Source organism: Dioscorea cayenensis, chromosome 11 (assembly GCF_009730915.1).
Source record: "Dioscorea cayenensis subsp. rotundata cultivar TDr96_F1 chromosome 11, TDr96_F1_v2_PseudoChromosome.rev07_lg8_w22 25.fasta, whole genome shotgun sequence".
Classification (NCBI taxonomy): Eukaryota; Viridiplantae; Streptophyta; class Magnoliopsida; order Dioscoreales; family Dioscoreaceae; genus Dioscorea; species Dioscorea cayenensis.
In genome coordinates, this window is record NC_052481.1 from 14,280,572 (window position 1) to 14,299,494 (window position 18,923).

General features: G+C 39.2%; 1 non-coding gene across 1 annotated transcript; it reads left to right on the forward strand.

The window, feature by feature from the left end:
• Positions 1-18,538: 18,538 nt before the first annotated feature.
• On the forward strand, positions 18,539-18,644 carry LOC120272813. The gene has a single exon (XR_005540348.1). It is a non-coding gene; the product is annotated as a small nucleolar RNA R71 (small nucleolar RNA).
• Positions 18,645-18,923: the final 279 nt, after the last annotated feature.

Genomic DNA, 18,923 nt, shown 5'->3' on the forward strand with positions numbered 1-18,923 from the left:
TCACAACCTATGCAACATGCCCTTGAGTTAGACTTCACCAAACGATTAATGAGGAGTTCAGGGGAGTATAGTTTTAATTGCATTCCCACACACATTTTGCTTCCATTGATGCTATCTTTATTATGCTTACATGTGTACATTGAGGGCAATGTACATCTTAAGTGTGGGGGAGGGTTCACCTTATACATGACTTATACTTTTGTTTTTATGAGCACGCTCTTGTTGTCAATGAAGGATCACCTTAGGGTTAAGTATTTATTCCTAGTTTTTGGAGGTTGTAAATGTTAGACTTTATCATGCTCTAGTTATCATCCAATTTCATTGAATATTTTTTGTTCGATTTCTCTTTTTGCACTGTTCTCACTCATTAGACCTATGAAGACTCTAGTTCATTATTTTTGGGATGTTAGTGTGCTAGTTTAATTTTGGAAAATAAAATTTAAAAAATTGGCAATTGTTTGTTGTTTATACATAAAGGGTGGAAATAGCTACCATCCATGATGTATGTAGCTACTCTTATAAGTCGGATACTTGTTATGCCCTAATTAGAGAAAGAGCTATCTCATGGGATGTGTGAAAGCTACTACCCTTGGTAGAAAGAGCTACCACCTCAAAAGTGTGAAAGCCACTCTGGAGGCATCTTGGGAAAGTGCTACCTTAGAGGTTGTGTGAAGTTACTACCTATTCTTTTTGTTTATAAATAAATCCCATATTAATAAGAACTTGATAGAGGACATAGTGTTGACATGAGTTGAGTTTTTCACATACGCACGTATTCGGACTTTATCACTTTCATTTTTGATCAGATTGTTTGCTAGAGCATTGATTATTTTTATCTAGTGTTTTATTTTCTCCACAACTTTAGAATTTTATTCTTGTACCCTCTTGGCAAACTTAAGGCCAAGCATTTCTCTTTTTTTTCCATGAGTTTAATGTTTAATTTTGCTTGAGGACAAGCAAAGGCTTAAGTGTTGGGAGTTTGATAAGTGCTTGAGTAAACATATTTTTATATGTGTTTTACATGCATTGAGCTTCATTTTTACCATGGTTTATGTCTCATATTGTGTATTTGGTGTTCTTTTATGCAATTAGGTTGTGAATATTTTGAAGAATTAAAAGGGAGCAAAGATAGGCTATAAAAGCACAATTTTGAGAGTTCTTGTGCATTTTAAAGACCAAGACACGAGAGGAGTTCATGAATGTGGAGATGTGTGCCAATTTCCAAGGAAACTCAAGTCAATTCACTAGTTGGAAAGGTACAAAGGCAGTCACATCTTCATGTTCCTTCTCTTTATGAAGATTGCAAGACCTCTCAAAGATGAGTCGATGAAGAAAAGTCTTATAGCCTACCACATGGTCGTATGCCCGACTATTTGGCCTAAAGAGGAGAATGATTGGACCGCATTTGTGCAAAGTACTATAGCAATATTGTAGCAAAATCACTATTCACGTGCCTTTGTGGAAATTCCACGCGCCCGCATGGAAATTCCTGCAGCCCACGCGGGCGTGTGGAAAATCCACATGGGCGTGTGAGGGCACATGACAGACGCGGTTCTGGGCTACAAATAGGCCGATTGCCCTATTTTTTGGGGATTTTTTTGTAGGGCTTTTCGCGAGCACGTAGGAGGCAAGGCAGCTAGGGTTTTAGAGGAGGTCTTTGGCAATATTTGTGGGAGTTGATCACAAACTTTGATCAATCTTCTCTACGTTATAGCATAGAGAGAGCCTTCGGCGACCTAACTTCGGAGGAGGATTCTTCATGATGTTGAGCGACATATCAAGGCCATCATCACGAATTCAAGGGGTTTTCCTTCATGGTTTTCATTGCTTTTTATTGTATTAATCATTGTTTTGTAACTTGCCCCATGGAGGGCTAAACCCTAGTAGGTATTTGGGCATGTGAACCCTAGGATCTATTCTTTCGTATTGATTTTGTTTATGATTCTATTAAATCCGAGTTGATTTGAATTTTAACCATGTGATTTCATTGTTTGCATGTGTTATTGATCCTTGTGATTGATTTTTTATGCTTGATTTGTTTCTTTAATGTGAGAGAGATCTCCATTGAAGTTAGAACTTCAAGGTTAAAGAGTGTTGAGAGGGTGAGTCATGAGATAGTGGAGTGCCTCCTTTCCCTTCCAATTGAGTGTTTCCTATCTCCATATTCCCTAGACTCTATGCAACCATATTCGGTGTGAGGTGTGATATTGTTGGATTTCTCCACCGGGACCTTGTAGGGAGTTTGGGATCCTTCACCGGGAAATAGGGTTGGATCTATCTTTAGGAATTGGTTTCACTCTTAGGTATCCCTAGAGCTTATTGCGGTCATATGAGGTGTGAGGTGTTGGATTGAGCAATTTCTCCACCAGGACCTTGTAGGAGACTAGTACTAACATGTCCGAATATGTGTGTGTGTACCGTGAGTGCATGGGTGTCGAAGTAATAATTACCCTTGTGAGTGGGGAGTTGAATCCATAGGGAACGGAAGTATTAGTATTAACCACTTCTCTGTTATCTAGTCAAAATCGATGAATATGATGGAGTGAACTAATTGCAAGAAAATTAACAAGAAAGCAAATGGGCAAGAAATAGAGTAAAGGAGTTCTCAATCACTAAAGATGAGGTACATGGGTGATGCTCCCCCTAGGATCTTCCATGAAGCTCAAGATTTGCTAAATGCTCCTAAACTAAGTCTAATAAGTCGAGGTAATCCAAGAACAACTGGTCCTTGTCTCGAAGCAACCGGCACTAGTCCCCTATAGAGTTCCAGCTGAGAAATCACTCAATCTCAACACCTCACACCCCATATAACCGCACTAAGCTCTAGGGATACCTAAGAATGAAATCGATTCCTAAATATAGATCCAACCCTATTTTCCGGTGAAAAATCACTAACCCCTACATGGTCCCAGTAGAGAATCGAATAATCTCACGCCTCACACACCAAATATGGTTGCATAGAGTATAGGGAATATGAAGATAGAAAATATTCAATCGGAGGTGAAAGGGGACACTCCACTATCTCATGACTCATCCTCTCAACCCTCTTTAACCTTGATGTTCAAAGTCTAATGGAGACCACTCACATCAAAGTAACAAATCATGTAATATAGATCAATCACAAAGATCAATAACACATTCAAGTAATGAAATCGCATGGTTAAAACTCAAATCAACTCGGATTAACTAGAAACATAGAGCAAATCCTAGGGTTCACATGCTCAAATACACACTAGGATTTAGCCCTCCATGGGCGTAATTACAAAATAATAATGAATACAATGAAAAGGAATGAAACCCATAGAGAAAACCCCCTCGAATTCATGTGGATTGGTCTTGAAGGGTAATTCAACGTCTTGAAGGGTTCCTCTCATATGCTAGGTCGCTAATGGCTTCCTAAGTGCTATAATGGTGAAGGAACCTATCAAAGTTGGTGAAGATCTACCTCCAAATTGGCAAAGACCTCCTTCTTAAACCCTAGCCAACTTGCCCTCCAAGTACTCGCTCAAAGCTCTCCAAAAAGTATCCCAAAAATAGGACAAACAACGTATTTATAGCTCAGATTTGCATCTGTCATGTGCCCGTGTGGATTTTCCACGCGCCCGCATGGGCTGCAGGAATTTCCATGTGGGCGCATGAACAACAACTTTACTACAGTACTGCTACATTAAAATTATTATGGGGGTGTTTGTTTGAGTGGATTTGAAAGTCAAAGAATTTGAAAATCCTTGGATTTGAGAAATCCTTTGTTTGTTTCAAAGGATTTGAATCTTCTTTGTATTTTCAAATCCAAAAATAATGGGATTATGGAATTCGGCCAAAATGACCGAATTCCAAAATCCCATCAAATGAATCTCTCACATGCAAGTATATATTAATTATAGTAATTACTTATAATATTTAAAATTTGAATTCATATTTATTATATTAAGTACTCATAATATTAATTACACTATAATTATATTTTATAAAATATTAAATATAATATAATTATAGTGTAATTAATATTAGTAATATAATATATAATTGATATATTATATTATATTAATTATTTTAATAAATTATTAATAAATTATATTTATTATAACAAATTAAGTATATATTAATTATTTTAATTACTCATAATATTAATTACACTATAATTATATTTTATAAAATATGAAATATAATATAATACAGTGTAATTAATATTAGTAATATAATATATAATTGATTTATTATATTATATTATATTAATTATTATAATAAATTATTATAATAAATTAAGTATATATTAATTATATTAATTACTCATAATATTAATTACACTATAATTATATTTTATAAAATATTAAATATAAAAATAATTAATATATGATATTTTATTATAATAAATTAAATATATATATTAATTATGTTAATTACTCATGATATTAATTACACTATAATTATATTTTATAAAAATATTAAATAAAATATAATTATAGTGTAATTAATATTAGTAATATAGTATATAATTGATTTATTATATTATATTACTTATTTTTAATAAATAATTAATATATTATATTTTATTATAATAAATTAAGTATATATTAATTATATTAATTTCTAATAATATTTTAAATTTAAATTCATATTTACTTAAAATTAAATGTATATTTTATAATGTATATATTAATTATTATATCAAATCAAACACATGTTTTCTAAATCCAAATTTACAAATCCCTTCAACCAAACACAATATTCTGTGATCCAGTATTACAAATACATCTAACCAAACACTGGATTTGACTCTCCTGAATTTTCAAATCCAAGGATTTGTAAATACAAATCCACTGCATTTTCAACTACATTCAACCAAACACCCCCTATATTGCTTTGCTACAGTACATTACTACAGTATTTTCACAAATGCGATCCAAACATTCTCCTCTTGAGGCCACATAATCGGGCACACGATTATGTGGTAGGCTATAAGACTTTTCTTCATCAACGCATTTTTGAAAGGTCTTGCAATCTTCACAACGAGAAGGAATGTGAAGATGTGACTATCTTTATGCCCTTCCAACTGGTGAATTGACTTAAATCTCCTTCAAAGTTGGCACACATCTCCCCATTCATGAACTCCTCTTGTGTCTTCATCTTTAAATTGCACAAGAACTCTCAACACTGTGCCTTAATAACCTATCTTTGCTTCCTTTCGAATTTTCAATGCATTCACAACCTACATGCATAAAAGAACACCCAATACACGATATGAAACATAAACCATATATAAAATGATGCTCAATGAATGTAAAATATGTATAAAAAACAAGTTTACTCAAGCACTTATCAAACTCCCACACATTTAAGCCTTTTCTTGTACTCAAGCAAAATTAAACATTAAACTCATGGAAAGAAAAGAGAAGTGCTTGGCCTTAGGTTCACCAAGAGATTACAAGAATAAAATTCTAAAGTAATGGAGAGAGTCAAACACTAGACAAAACAATCAATGCTGTAACAAACAATCCAATCAAAAACGAATGTGATGAAGTCTGAAAGCGTGTGTGTGTGAAAAACTCAACTCATATCAACACTATGTCCACTACTAAGTTCTTTTCAACACGGGACTTAGTTATAAACAGAAAAAAAGAATAGGTAGTAGCTTCACACATTCCTCTAAGGTAGCCCTTTCCCAAGATGCCTCCCGAGTGGCTTTCACACTTTCAAAGTGGTAGCTCTTTCTACCAAGGGTGGTAACTTTCACACATCCCATAAGATAGCTCTTTCTCTTATTAGGGCATAACAAGTATCCGACTTATTAGAGTAGCTTCAAACATCATGGGTGGTAGCTTTTTCCACTCACTATGTACAAAGAACAAACAATTTCCAAATTTTTTCAATTTTTTTTTATTTTTGTTTTTTTTAATAAAACTAGCACACTAAGCTCCCAAAAAAAAGAAATGAACTAGAGTCTTCATAGGTCTAATGAGTGAGAAAAGTGCACAAAGAGCAATCGGACAAAAATATTCATGAAAATTGGATGAAAACTAGAGCATGATAAAATCTAATGTTTACAACCTCCAAAAACTAAGAATTAAACTCTTAATCCTAAGGTGAACCTTTATTGGCAACAAGAGCATGCTCATGAAAACAAAAGTATATGACACATATAGGGTGAGTCCTCCCCCACACTTAAGATGTACATTGCCCTCAATGTACACATGTAAGCACAATAAAGATGGAATCACTGGAAGCAAAATGTGTGTGGGAATGAAATTAAAACAATACTCTCCTAAATTCCTCATTAAACGTTTGGCGAATTCTAAATCAGGGCGTGTTGTATAAGTTATGAAGCTCACATGACCATGTGACAATGCACATGATCATGTCTATGACTAAAACATCATCAACATCACTCTCAAGGTTATCTGCATGGCATACAAGGGGTTCAGTAAAGCTCAACAAAATATAAACAAAACACAATTTCACATAGATTAAATAGTAAAGCATATACTCGCAATAGAAATAAAATCATGAAGATAACTATCAGAAGGAGAAACCTTTATGAGTACAAAAGTCCACAAACTATTAACAAAATAAATAAAAGCATAGAAACTAAGAGAAAAGACTCCTGAGTGTGATGCCTCCAGCTTCGGTATCTGGTGCTGCTGTTGATGCTGGCACGGGTGCTGGTGCAATAGCACATGAGACCTCCTCATCAAGGGTCTGCTCAATACGATCAAGTCACTCTAGGATCCACGCCTTGTTCTCAAGGGTGGTAGCAATGGCAGCCTCGAGTCGAGTTGATGTTCGTGAACTCGAGGGAAAGATGACTCAGGATCGGCTGATGTTATCGGTGCTGCCTCGATGACTATGGGCTTAGCTGCAGGTGGTGCCTCTGTAGCCTCAGCTGGCTCCTCCTCATCCTTAGATGAAGACTCAACTAATGCATATCCCCCTGAGCTAGTATGCCTCACAATGCCCATCAAATGGAGAGTGACCAGTCCCAATGGTCCTGGGCTACTAATCCTCCCCTCGCCTCTGACCGAGCAGATCAGACCCATCTTGAACATGAAATGAGTAATGTAGGTTCCTATAAATAGTGCTCCTAACCGCAAGTACTCACTGTGGTGATGGAAATAATCAATGATCATATACAAAATGCAGGAGAACTCCATGTGCTAAAGAGTAGAGATATAAAGGATCGATTCTGCGAAGTAAGCCTATACCATCTCCACATCCTAGGACATAATAACGGCCACCGCATAAATCACGCAAAACCTGGCCCGGAGTGAGATCATGAGGATAATCGGTGAGAAGCTCTATGTACAAGATAGTATCAGCATAATACTGATCGTACAACCCAAGATATATTGAGAACTGGGTCAGATACATCTTATGTGGCTGACCGAAGGCTCAGAAATGAACGGTGTCCTCTGTGTCTAAGTTAGTGTTGGTTGCGTCATGGTCAAAAGAAAATGAGGCAAGAACATCCAAGATGATGTATCACCTGACAGGCTCCTGAATAGAGAATAGGCGGTCCCAAACTCCCACACTAAGAAGTGCTCTGACATCCTTATCAAGACCAATCTCCTCTAATGCATTCCAGTCAATAAAGCGTGATTTTCCAATTTTGAGGTGCTGGAGATGCTCAAACCGTTGCTAATGAACAGAGTCAAAAAATTTGACTTCCGCTGGTGTGGTTGGCTCCCTATTATAGCAAGGATGTTTCTGAGCCACCCTCTTAGTCTGTGGTGCCATATCTGCAAATAAAACACTTAAAAACATTAGTTCGGCATGAATACAGTGCAAACTGGGCACCATGTGTGAGAGAGTGGCAAGTTGGGAAAGAAACAGGGCTAGTTGGCCACTGTCCCAGTCCAGACAGGTGCGTGGGCTGGCCACTCACCCGTATGGGCCCATGTCAATCTCGTCCAGGCGGCCACGCAACCACGTGGCTAGGCCATGCGGTCGCATGGTGACACATCCCTTATGTGTGACCCGCAAGTGCACGGGTTTGTCAAAGTAATAATTTCCCGGTGAGTGGGCAGTCTAATCCACAGGGAATAGTGATCAGAAACACAAAGATTGGTATTTAACTAAAGTGAAAATGAATCAATAGTGGTATGAACAAAATCAATATGGAAAAAACTAAAGAAAATAAGAAAGGGAGGTGCAATAAAATTAGAAGAAAGCAATCGATAGAAATTGGGGCACTTGGACATTGATCCGCGTAGGACTATTGTTCCAAGTGCAATTCCAATCATTATACCTCTTAACTGATGTCTAATGAGTCATGGAGATCCTTAAACACATGGTCCCAAAACTTAAGGTCAACCATGACTAACCCTATACTATACCCTGGTGGAGAACTATCTCAGTCTCAACACCTCACACTATACTAGGTAGCTTTAGGCTCTAGGGATTCCAAGTGATAAACCCTATTCCCTAATAAAGATCTAACCCTTTGGTCTACTGAAGGGGAAAAGGGACGCTCTGCTACCTGTCCACTTACCCTCTCAACCCTCTCCAATCTAGCATTGTCTAACCCTCGTGGTGTGTCAATCATCCAAAAGGATTACCAAGATGGGTTCTCAACCCTAGTGTCACTCTAAGGGAAAATCAACACAACAAGCATTCAAGATTGGAATTCAATTAAAAACATCAATTCAGGAAAGCATAATAAATGGCCAAAGAAACAATATCATCCTAGGGTTTACAAGTCCAAGCACCCACTAAGGGTTTAGCTCTCCATGGAGCAAAATACAATCAAACAATGAAGTTAAAAGTAAAGATATGCAATCCATGAATAAAACCCTCTTGGTAATCATGTCGATGGTCTTATGGAGTAGCCTCAGCCTCTTCAAAGGTTCCCTCGTCAAGCCTAGGGCACACCTCGCCGAATTGATGCCGACGAATGCTCCCCCAATAACTTTCTTCTGACGGAACGTGGTGTCAAAAGCCATAGAACCACTCCAAGAACCTTGCAAAAGCCTCTCTAAACCATAGCTGCAGGACTCTCCAAAGTTGGGAAAAAGATGGAAAAAAGGATCCCTAAATCGGTACAAGTCACGGCTTTATAAAGAGATGGAATAGGGAATCCACACCGGTGTGTGGAATTTCCACATGCCCGTGTGAATCTGCAGGAAATCTGTCTTCTCGTATGCCCACTTCAAGATTCTATCAACATAAGGCATTCACAATCTAGATTGACTCCTTTCTTCTCTATTTAGCTCCACAACCCTATATGCGCAAAGGAACACAAAAACACACGTATTAGCGATAAAACCTAATAAAAGTAATGCTCATCGTACGAAAAGAATACTTTGTATTCTTAGTACATAAGCACTTATCAAACTTCTCCACAGTTATGCTTTTTCTTGTACTCAAGAAAAAATATTGAACCATAGAAGAAGGAGATATTGAAAGTGCTTGGCCTTAGGTTCACCAAAGAATGCAAGGGAAGCATTCTACAAGTAAGGGAAATTCAACACTAAGTACAAAAAATAATTCTCTAGCTAAAAACACGAATAAAAAAGGACAACAAACCCGAAATAATGTAAGTGTGTGAAAACTCACTCAAGTCGACCCAACTTATACTCCTCAAAGTTCTAGGTATAAGGAACTTATTTATCTACAAAACAACACAAAATAAAGAGATGGTAGTAGCTCCACAAATCGTCTAAGGTAGCCCTTTCCAAGGCGGCCGCTAAGGTGGCTTTCACACTTTTGAGGTGGTAGCTCTTTCTACCGGGGTAGTAGCTTTCACTCATCCCATTTGATAGCTCTTTCTCTCATTAGGGCATAACTAGTATCTCACTTATGAGAGTAGCTTCATACTTCATAGGTGGTAGCTCTTTCCACCCCAAATGCACAACTAAAACAAGTATTTTTTTTCAACAAAATTAACACAAGAAAACAAAACTAACCACTCCCTTAAACATCGAACTTGAGTTTCTAAAAGGGTTTAATGAGAGAGTAGTGCAGCAATTGTCAATCAGGCAAAAATTCCTAGAAATTCAAGTACAAACTAGAGCATGAGAACATTCAATGTTAAAAATTCCCCTAAACTTAAGAATACAATCATTGCAACTAAGGTGAACCACCATTGGCTACTTGAGCATGTATTTCAGTTAAAACTTATGTAATGAACATGTGTAATGTGAACTCCCCCCTCCCCCCACACACACTTAAGATGTACATTTCCCTCAATGTACGCAAGCAAGCACAATAGGATATAAATCAATCAAAAGAATATGTGGAAGTGGGCAATTGAAATAATACTCCTCTGAACTCTGAATGGTATATTTGATGGAGCTATATTCATTGAGAGTTGAGTCTCAATGGGTTGTGGAGCACACAGGGCCATAAGACTATGTTCATAAATAGTTCCTCAAATTCCATACTCACAAGACCATCTGCACGTATACACAAGGGGGTTTAGAGAAGCTAAAAAAAATAAAAATAACTTGAGTATATAAAGATAAGGCAATGAAATACAACTCGAAACAAAAATAAACTCTGAAGGAAGATCCTTTTTGAGTGATACAAGTCCAAAATAAAATACAGAAATGAAATACGAAAAATAAGAACAAAGAAAAGTAAAGACGCATCAAGCATCGGTGTCAGGCTTTGTCGCCTCTGCTGCTGCTGCTGCTGCTGGTGAAACAGGTGGATCGACTGGCATTGGAATCGATGATGCCTGAGATGTCCTGGGTCTCATAATGAATAGTGAGGCGGCGTCTCGCTCGAGGATCTGCTGTAGGATATCGAGACACGGCATGACCTCAGTGTGGTGCGTGGTCTGTGTTACGCGAATCTCGGCAATCTCAGCCTGGAGCACCCCTACAGCACTCTCGAGCTTCTCAAAATGATCATAGGCTCGAGATGGTTAGAACATGCGCACTAGTGGAGGCTTCTATGCTGCCGGAGATGCCTCAGTCTCCATCTGCTCGGGCAGAGGCTCGAGAACTGGCTGAGACCCCTCTATAGTGTCGTCACATCCCTGGTAATCTCTAGGGCAAGCATAACCAATACATACACTCAAGGCCTGCATTTGTACACTAATCCCATCAGTCTTATCGTATCTAGCTTAGAGGTCAGAGGATGATCTCCTTCTTGGCCCTGCGATTGGTGTCCAATAGACCCATGCCCATGATGAGTCTGGTAATGTAAAGGCTTGAGAATAATACACCTACTCTCAGGTACTGGCCCTAGTGTCTCAAACAATCTGCTACAATGTGTCCCAAATGCAGAGGCTTGCTATGGCCGTGGAGTATAAATAAAGTAACTCCTGGCTTCTCAGTACTCCGGTACTATCACCACGGCCGCTCACCGACCTGCTTAGGACAGTGTAGATGTATCTATAGCTCGATCAAGAAAGGCATGTGGCCTTGGATACCCCCGGCTCGTACTGACTATATCCACATAAGGCACTATATGCTCTCTAAGGAGTTAAGCTTCCAGGATAATGAGTCGGTAATCGCTTGTACTCCTTGGTGTCAGTAAAAGCCTCATCATATAATCCCTACCTGATCGAGAACTGTGTATCACTCATACTATAATGATGTCGAAATACTTAGAACTGTATGGTGTCCACATTGTTTAATCGAGAATACGACCAGTCGAACTCAAGTGATGCTAATACCTCCAAAGTCAACATACGGACCGTCGGCTCCTGTATGGATAACAACTGTCTCCAACTACCCACTGTAAGCATCTCCTCAATCTTATCTACAATATCATCAGCCATCTGAACCTTTCTCAAAGCATCTATATTGAGAAATGTGTCAGTACAAACTTCAGCTTCGCCAACCTCGCAAAACGAGCCTGGTGCTCGAGAATCGCGAATTGCATCTTTTGAGGGTAGAGGAGAAGTTATCGAGCATGTTACCACATGATGGTTTGTCACCCTCACTCCATTCTTGTACATCCCCATTAGCCTTGGGGCATTTCTTGTGGCGTCTCTTTGCTTGCTTCATTTTTTAGAGTACCTTCTTCATGGTCCCCGGGGTAGATGGTACCTTTTCCTCTAGACCAAGCATCAAAACTTCTTCATTTTCCACTTCTTGGTCTAGCAACCCTTGATATGGGTTTGGATTTATTATTTCCTGCACATATTCATCTATTAGTTCATCGGTAGTGTCAAGAAAGTAAAGAGTATCATCAAAGTCAAGAGAATGTCGCATGGTTTCGGCGAGGTGGTTGGTCAACTTGTCGTCGCCAACCCTCAGTGTCAACTCCTCACCGTCCATGTCGAAAGTGCCTTGGAAGTGCGCAAGAATGGCCTCCAAAGTATCAAAGGAATATATACATCCTTATCGACGTCTAACACTACAAAGCACATAGAAAATATGTACTTGCTAACCTTCACAAGTACGTCTTTGATAATGCCCTTCAGATGTCTAACCGTTCGGTTTGGCAATTGATGTATCATCCAAGTGGGCCTAAGCTCTCCCAAACCTAGCTTATGAAAGAATGAGTATGGCATGACATTGATACTAGCCCCTGAAGTTGACAATGCCATCTCTTCACCCATATTACCAATGTTGCATGGGATGATGAAGATTCCGTGGTATTTCTTCTTGTTCGGCATATTCTTTTGAAAAACTGCCAAATAAGATGCATCTAAGATCACTGATGCACTCTCCTCCAACTTCCTCTTGTTGGTCAAAGATCCTTCAAAAACTTTGCATACCGAGGTATTTGGGACAATGCTCCACAAAAGGAATGTTGATGTGCAATTGCTTGAATAGACCAAAGAACTTATTGTATTATTCATCATTTTGGTCGTTCTTCAATCTTGAAGGATAAGGGATTCTTGGCTTGTAAGGTGAGGGTGCCACCTCCTTGTCCTTGTTAGTTATCTCCTCAACCTCTATGACCTCGGCTACTTCAACATTGGTCTCCTCACTTGGAAGCCTACCCTCAACCTCACAACCACTTCTCAAACTGATCGCCTTCACATGTTCTCTCGGATTGGTTTCGATGTTGCTGGGTAAATTACCTTGAGGTCTCTCTGATAGGGACTTCGCAATTTGCCCCACTTGATTTTCTAGATTGTATAATGAAGCGTTGTGGTTGCAAAGTGTAGCTTCGACCAACTGAAATCATGTATCCGATGATTGAACAAATATAGTCAAAGCTTTCTCTATATTGGTCATCTGGGTCTCCAAGCCTGAAACTCGATTCTCCATATTCGGGGCTTGTTGTTCTTGTTGGAAACCCGGTGGTGTATTAGCCTTTTGTTACCCTTGATTATTCCAAGAAAAGTTTGAATGGCTCCTCCAATCCGGATTGTAGGTATTGCTATATGGATTTCCTTGGCCCCTCATTGCATTACCTATAAAATCAACTTGTTCCATGGAGGATGTACCACCAATAGCTATCGGGCAATCAGATGGAGTATGACCTCTTTCACATATGTTATAATTCATCACGACTACCAATCTAGGAGAAGTTAGAGTGTCTAACTTCTTGCTCAATGACTCCACTTGGGGCGCCAATGATGTAACCGCATTAATCTCATGGAGACTGACCACTTTCTTCTTCTCTCTTGCATTCAATTGGTACTTATTCAAACCCATTTCTTCAATCAAGTATCATGCTTCTTCGGGGGTCTTGCTACCTAAGGTACCTCCTCCTGCTGCATCAAGTAACTGCCTTGTGCTAGGGTTCAACCCGTTGTAAAAAGTCTGAATAATTATCCACTCGGGAAACCCATGTTAAGGACATTTCCGCAGGAGCTCCTTAAACCTCTCCCATGTCTCAAATAGAGACTACAATTCCGTGCGCAAGAAGGAGGATATTTTATTCCTATATTTTGGAGATTTTCCAGGAGGGAAATATCGGGCAAGAAAAGCTTCTACTATCTTCTTCCATGTAGTAATCGATGCTCTAGGTAATGAATGTTGCCATTGCTTCGCTCTCCCCTTCAAGGAAAATGGAAGGCTCTCAAATTGATGGCATCATACATAACACCATTGATCTTGGGCATGTCACACACTTCAAAGAATTTCTCTATATGACAATTTAGATCCTCATCGTCCAAACCATTAAACTGTGCTGATTGCTGTAATATGTGGACGAATGACGGCTTTAGCTTAAAATTTTGAGTACTAATCAGTGACCGAACAATACTAGACTGTGTGCCCAAAACTGATGGTTTGGCACAATCTAAGAGTGTCCTCTGCTGCTCATTCTATTCTGCCAAATTATCTGATCCTCCACCATCTATCTCAACTTGATTAGACTATTCTTGTACAGGTTCTTCACCGCTTCTATGAATTCTTCATTCAATGTTTGGATTTCCTTCACTTAATGTTGAAGAGTTTCCTCGGGTCATAACCTGAAGCTGCTACCAAAGAAAGAAAAACAAATTAGAATGATGGAAGAATAAGAAGATATGAAATAGAATAAATGATGAATATCTAAAATAGCAAAGTGAAAAGTGTTTCTAAAACGCCTACTCCCCGATAATAGCGCCAAAAACTTGACACACCTTGATAAGTGTCTAAATGTATGTATTTTAGTGTATATATTTGATGTATTTAGCATGTATTTCTATAAGGATTAATGCCTGTTTTGTTCTTAATCATGTGTTATTTGCTTTGTAGGGCACAGAAACGCCATGGAGGACACGAAGATACAATTTGGGCAAAAAAGAGAAGAAAACCAGGTCACAATACTGTAGCCCATACTGTAGCTGGAGTACTGCAGCAGTGGTACTGTGACAACAACACTGTAGCAAGAATACTATACCCGCCACTGTAGCACATGGGCAGTTTTTGGGTCAGGATTTGATCCAGGCCATACGACCTCAATGCTGCCCTGGATTGACCCCGGGATGATTACTGTAGCCAGAGAAGAGGATAGTGTTTTTGAAGGCATATTGGCTCAATCAGAGCCAGTATGGATACTATTATGAGTGCTAGAGTGCACTTTTGCCTACCCCAAACGGCCTCAATGAGGTCCTAATTGAGCCAGTATACCACCAGTATAGAGGTCCTCATTAAGCTAGTATACCGCCAGTATGGACGCCATTTTGGGAGGTTGTTGAGTCTATTTTGAGAGGCATATGGGCTACTTTGGAGGGGAGTATACCGAGGGTATATGAGGGCATTTGGAGGCCATTCTTTGGTGACTTTTGACATCTTGGGCAGAAAACACTTTGGGAAGGAGAGGAGAAACGAAGACATCATCTTGGGGAGAGTTTAGCTTGAGGCTTGGAGGTGATCAAGGGCTTGAACTTCAACGGGAGAGCTTCATCATCAAGGGAGGAGGAACATTCGGTATTCCTTGGGGTAGTGGAAGCGTCATTCAGCCGGCATTATTCTTCTTCACCATCATTCGGACTAGGGAGTGCCATTTATGCTTTTTTTTCTTATGTTTCTTGAGTTTATGATTCTTGTTTGTATGATGGCACACTAGACCCCAAGGGCACCGGATGTAGGTGAACCTTGGCGGGTTCATCATGTATTGTGGATGCTATACTTTTATTTTGGAATGCATTGGTGTGATTTCTGGTTTGGCTCATTATTCTTCATGTCTAGAACTATAAAATGGAGAGATCCTTAGTTCTTTATTGAGTTGTATGTTTAGATGTGACCTACTCATATGTACTAGATCATTAATGAGCTAGAAGGGGTATTCTTGTATCAACATGCCGAGAAATTGGATGTTGGTAGCCCCTCCGAATTATAAGGATGGACTAAGGTTAAGTGTATCCTTATTGCATGACCTTCCTTCACTTAATACAATCATAGGAATATGATTAGGGAGAGATCCTTGTCATTATTCATATGGGATTAGGGTTTAATCACTGAGAGATTGGGGTTGAACTAATTTTGAGATCCATCGGTCTAAATCACCCTTGCCATGTCAAAGTAATAATACCCCGGTGACTGGGTAGTCAATTCCAGAGGGAATAGTGATAAAAAACACAAAGATTGGTATTTAACTAACGTGAAGATGAATCAATAGTGGTGTGAACAAAATCAATATGAAAAGAACTAAAGAAAATAAGAAAGAGAGGCACAATAAAATGATAAGAAAGACAATCGATATAAAATTTGGCACTAGGACATTGCTCCCCCTAGGAGTATTGTTCCAATTGCAATACCAATCATTATAACTACTACCTGATGTCTAATAAGTCATGGAGATCCTTAAACACGCCATCCCAAAACTTAAGGTCAACCATGACTAACCCTACACTATGCACCGGTGGAGAAATCTCTCAGTCTTGACACCTCACACTGTGCTAAGTTGCTTTAGGCTCTAGGGATTCAAAGTGATGAACCCTATTATCTAATATAGATCCAACCCTTTGGTCAAGGTGAAAGATCCCTAATTACAATTAAGCCCCAAATACTAAGGATTATTTCAATGCTTCACCCTGTTGCTCGCGCAACTAAGCCCCAGCGGAGTTTGTCTCTTAGCACTTTATTCTATTATGACCGCAAAGAACTCTTGGAATATGGAGGTAGGGTAAATCACATTGGAGGGGAAAGAAGATGCTCCGCTACCTCTCAACTCACCTTCTTAACCCTGTCCAATCTAGCATTGTCTAACCCTCATAGTGTGTCACTGATCCACAAGGATTGCCAAGATGTATTCTCAACTCTAGTGTCACTCTAAGGGAAAATCAAAACAACAGGCATTCAAGACTGGAACTCACTTAAAAAACATCAATTAAGCAAAGCATAATAAAAGGTCAAAGAAATACTATCATCCTAGGGTTTACAAGTCCAAGCACCCACTAAGGGTTTAGCTCTCCATGGAGAAAAATACAGTCAACAATGAAGTCAAAATTAAAGAGATGCAATCCATCAATAAAACCCCCTTGGTAATCATGTCGATGCCCTTGTGGAGTAGCCTCAACCTCTTCAAAGGTTCCCTTGTCAAGCCTAGGGCACACCTTAACGAATCGATGCCGATAAAAGCTCCCACAATAACTATCTTCTGATGAAACGTGGTGTCGAAGGCCGTAGAACCACTCTAAAACCTGGCCAAAGCCTCTCTAAACCTTATAAAGGGCTGGAATCGGGAATCCACACGGGCGTAAGGAATTTCCACATGCTCGTGTGAATTTGCAGGAACCTGATTTGCTACAGTGATTGCTACAGTACTCCACCAAAAACACTCCCGAATCAATATTTTTCATCGAGGCAACATAAACGGGCACACATGTATGCCATAGATCACATCGCTTCTTCAATAAGGGATAACATTGATAAAGATCTTGCTATCATTGCATAAGTCAGAACACATAAGTGTGACTGCCTTTGTACCCCTCCAATTTACATATTCCATCAAGCATAATTGAGGCTGGCACACACTCATATGTCTTCCAGCACAACTTGTATCTTCTCATGCGTCCTCTTCAAGATTCCATCAATGTAGTGCATTCGCAATCTACTTTGGCTTCTTTCTTCTCTATTTAGCTCCATAACCTTATATGCGCAAAAGAACACAAAAACACAAGTATTAGTGATAAAACCTGATAAAAGTAAAGCTCATCGTAAGAAAATAATACTTCGTATTCTTAGTGCAGAAACACTTATCAACCTCCACAAAAGGAATGTTGATGTGCAGTTGCTTAAATAGACCCAAGAACTTCTTATATTGTTCATCATTTTGGTCGTTCTTCAATCTCAAAGGATAAGGGAATCTTGGCTTGTAAGGCGGGGTTGCCACCTCTTTCCCCTTGTTATCTCTCTCCTTAACCTCCATGAATTCGGGTGCTTCAACATTGGTCTTCTTATTTGGAAGCCTACCCTCAATCGCACGACCACTTCTCAAAGTGATCACCTTCACATGTTCAGTCGGATTAGTTTTGGTGTTATTAGGCAAGTTTCCTTGAGGTCTCTCCGCTAATGACTTCGCAATTTACCGCACTTGATTTTCTACACAGTGCAAAGATGCGGTGTGGTTGCGAAGTGTAGCTTCAACCAATTGAAACCTTGTGTCCAATGACAGGATGAATCTCATCAAAGCTTTCTTTAGATCGGTCATCCGTGTTTTCAAGCCTGAAAGTCGGTTCTCCATGTTCGAGGCTTGTTGTTATTGTTGGAAACCCGGTGGTGCCATGGCCTTTTGTTACCCTTGGTTATTCCAAGAAAAGTTGCGATGGTTTCTCCATCCTTTGTTGTAGATGTTTCTAATAGGATTGCCTTGTCCTTTTCCTGAATTACCCACAAAGTCTACTTGTTCAATTGGGGCTGAAATAGCAATCGAAATAGGACAATCAGATGGAATTTGTGAACCCCCACAACCAGAATAACTTGTGATTGAAGCTAACCTTGGTGAAGTCAATGTATCCAATTTCTTGCTTAATGCCTCTACTTGGGCTGCCAAGGATGTAATCGCATCAATTTCATGGAGTCCGACCACTTTCTTCCTTTCCCTTGCATTCCATTGGTAGCTATTCAAACCCATTTCTTCAATCAATTGTCAGGCTTCTTTGGGAGTCTTGTTTCCCATTGTACCTCCTGCGGCGAGATCTAGAAGTTGTTTGTTGCTTGAGCTCAACCCATTATAAAATGTATTAATGATCATCCACCGAGGGAACCCATGTTGTGGACATTTCCGCAGAAAGTCCTAGAATCGTTCCCAAGTTTCAAACAAAGTTTCAAGCTCCATATGAACAAATGAAGATATCTACTTATAAAGCTTTGTCAATTTTCCCGGAGGGAAGTACCTTACAAAGAAAGCTTCGACTATTTCATTCCATGTTGTGAGGGAAGCTCTTAGCAATGAATGGAGCCACTGTTTGGACATTGCTTTCAAAGAGAATGGAAAGCCCTTAAGCAAATTGCATCATCAGAAACCCCATTGATCTTCAACATGTCGCACACTTCAAGGAAGTTCTCAATATAATTGTTCGGGTCTTCATTAGCTAACCCATTAAATTGTGCAGACTATTGAACCATCTGAAAAAAGGCCAGCTTCAA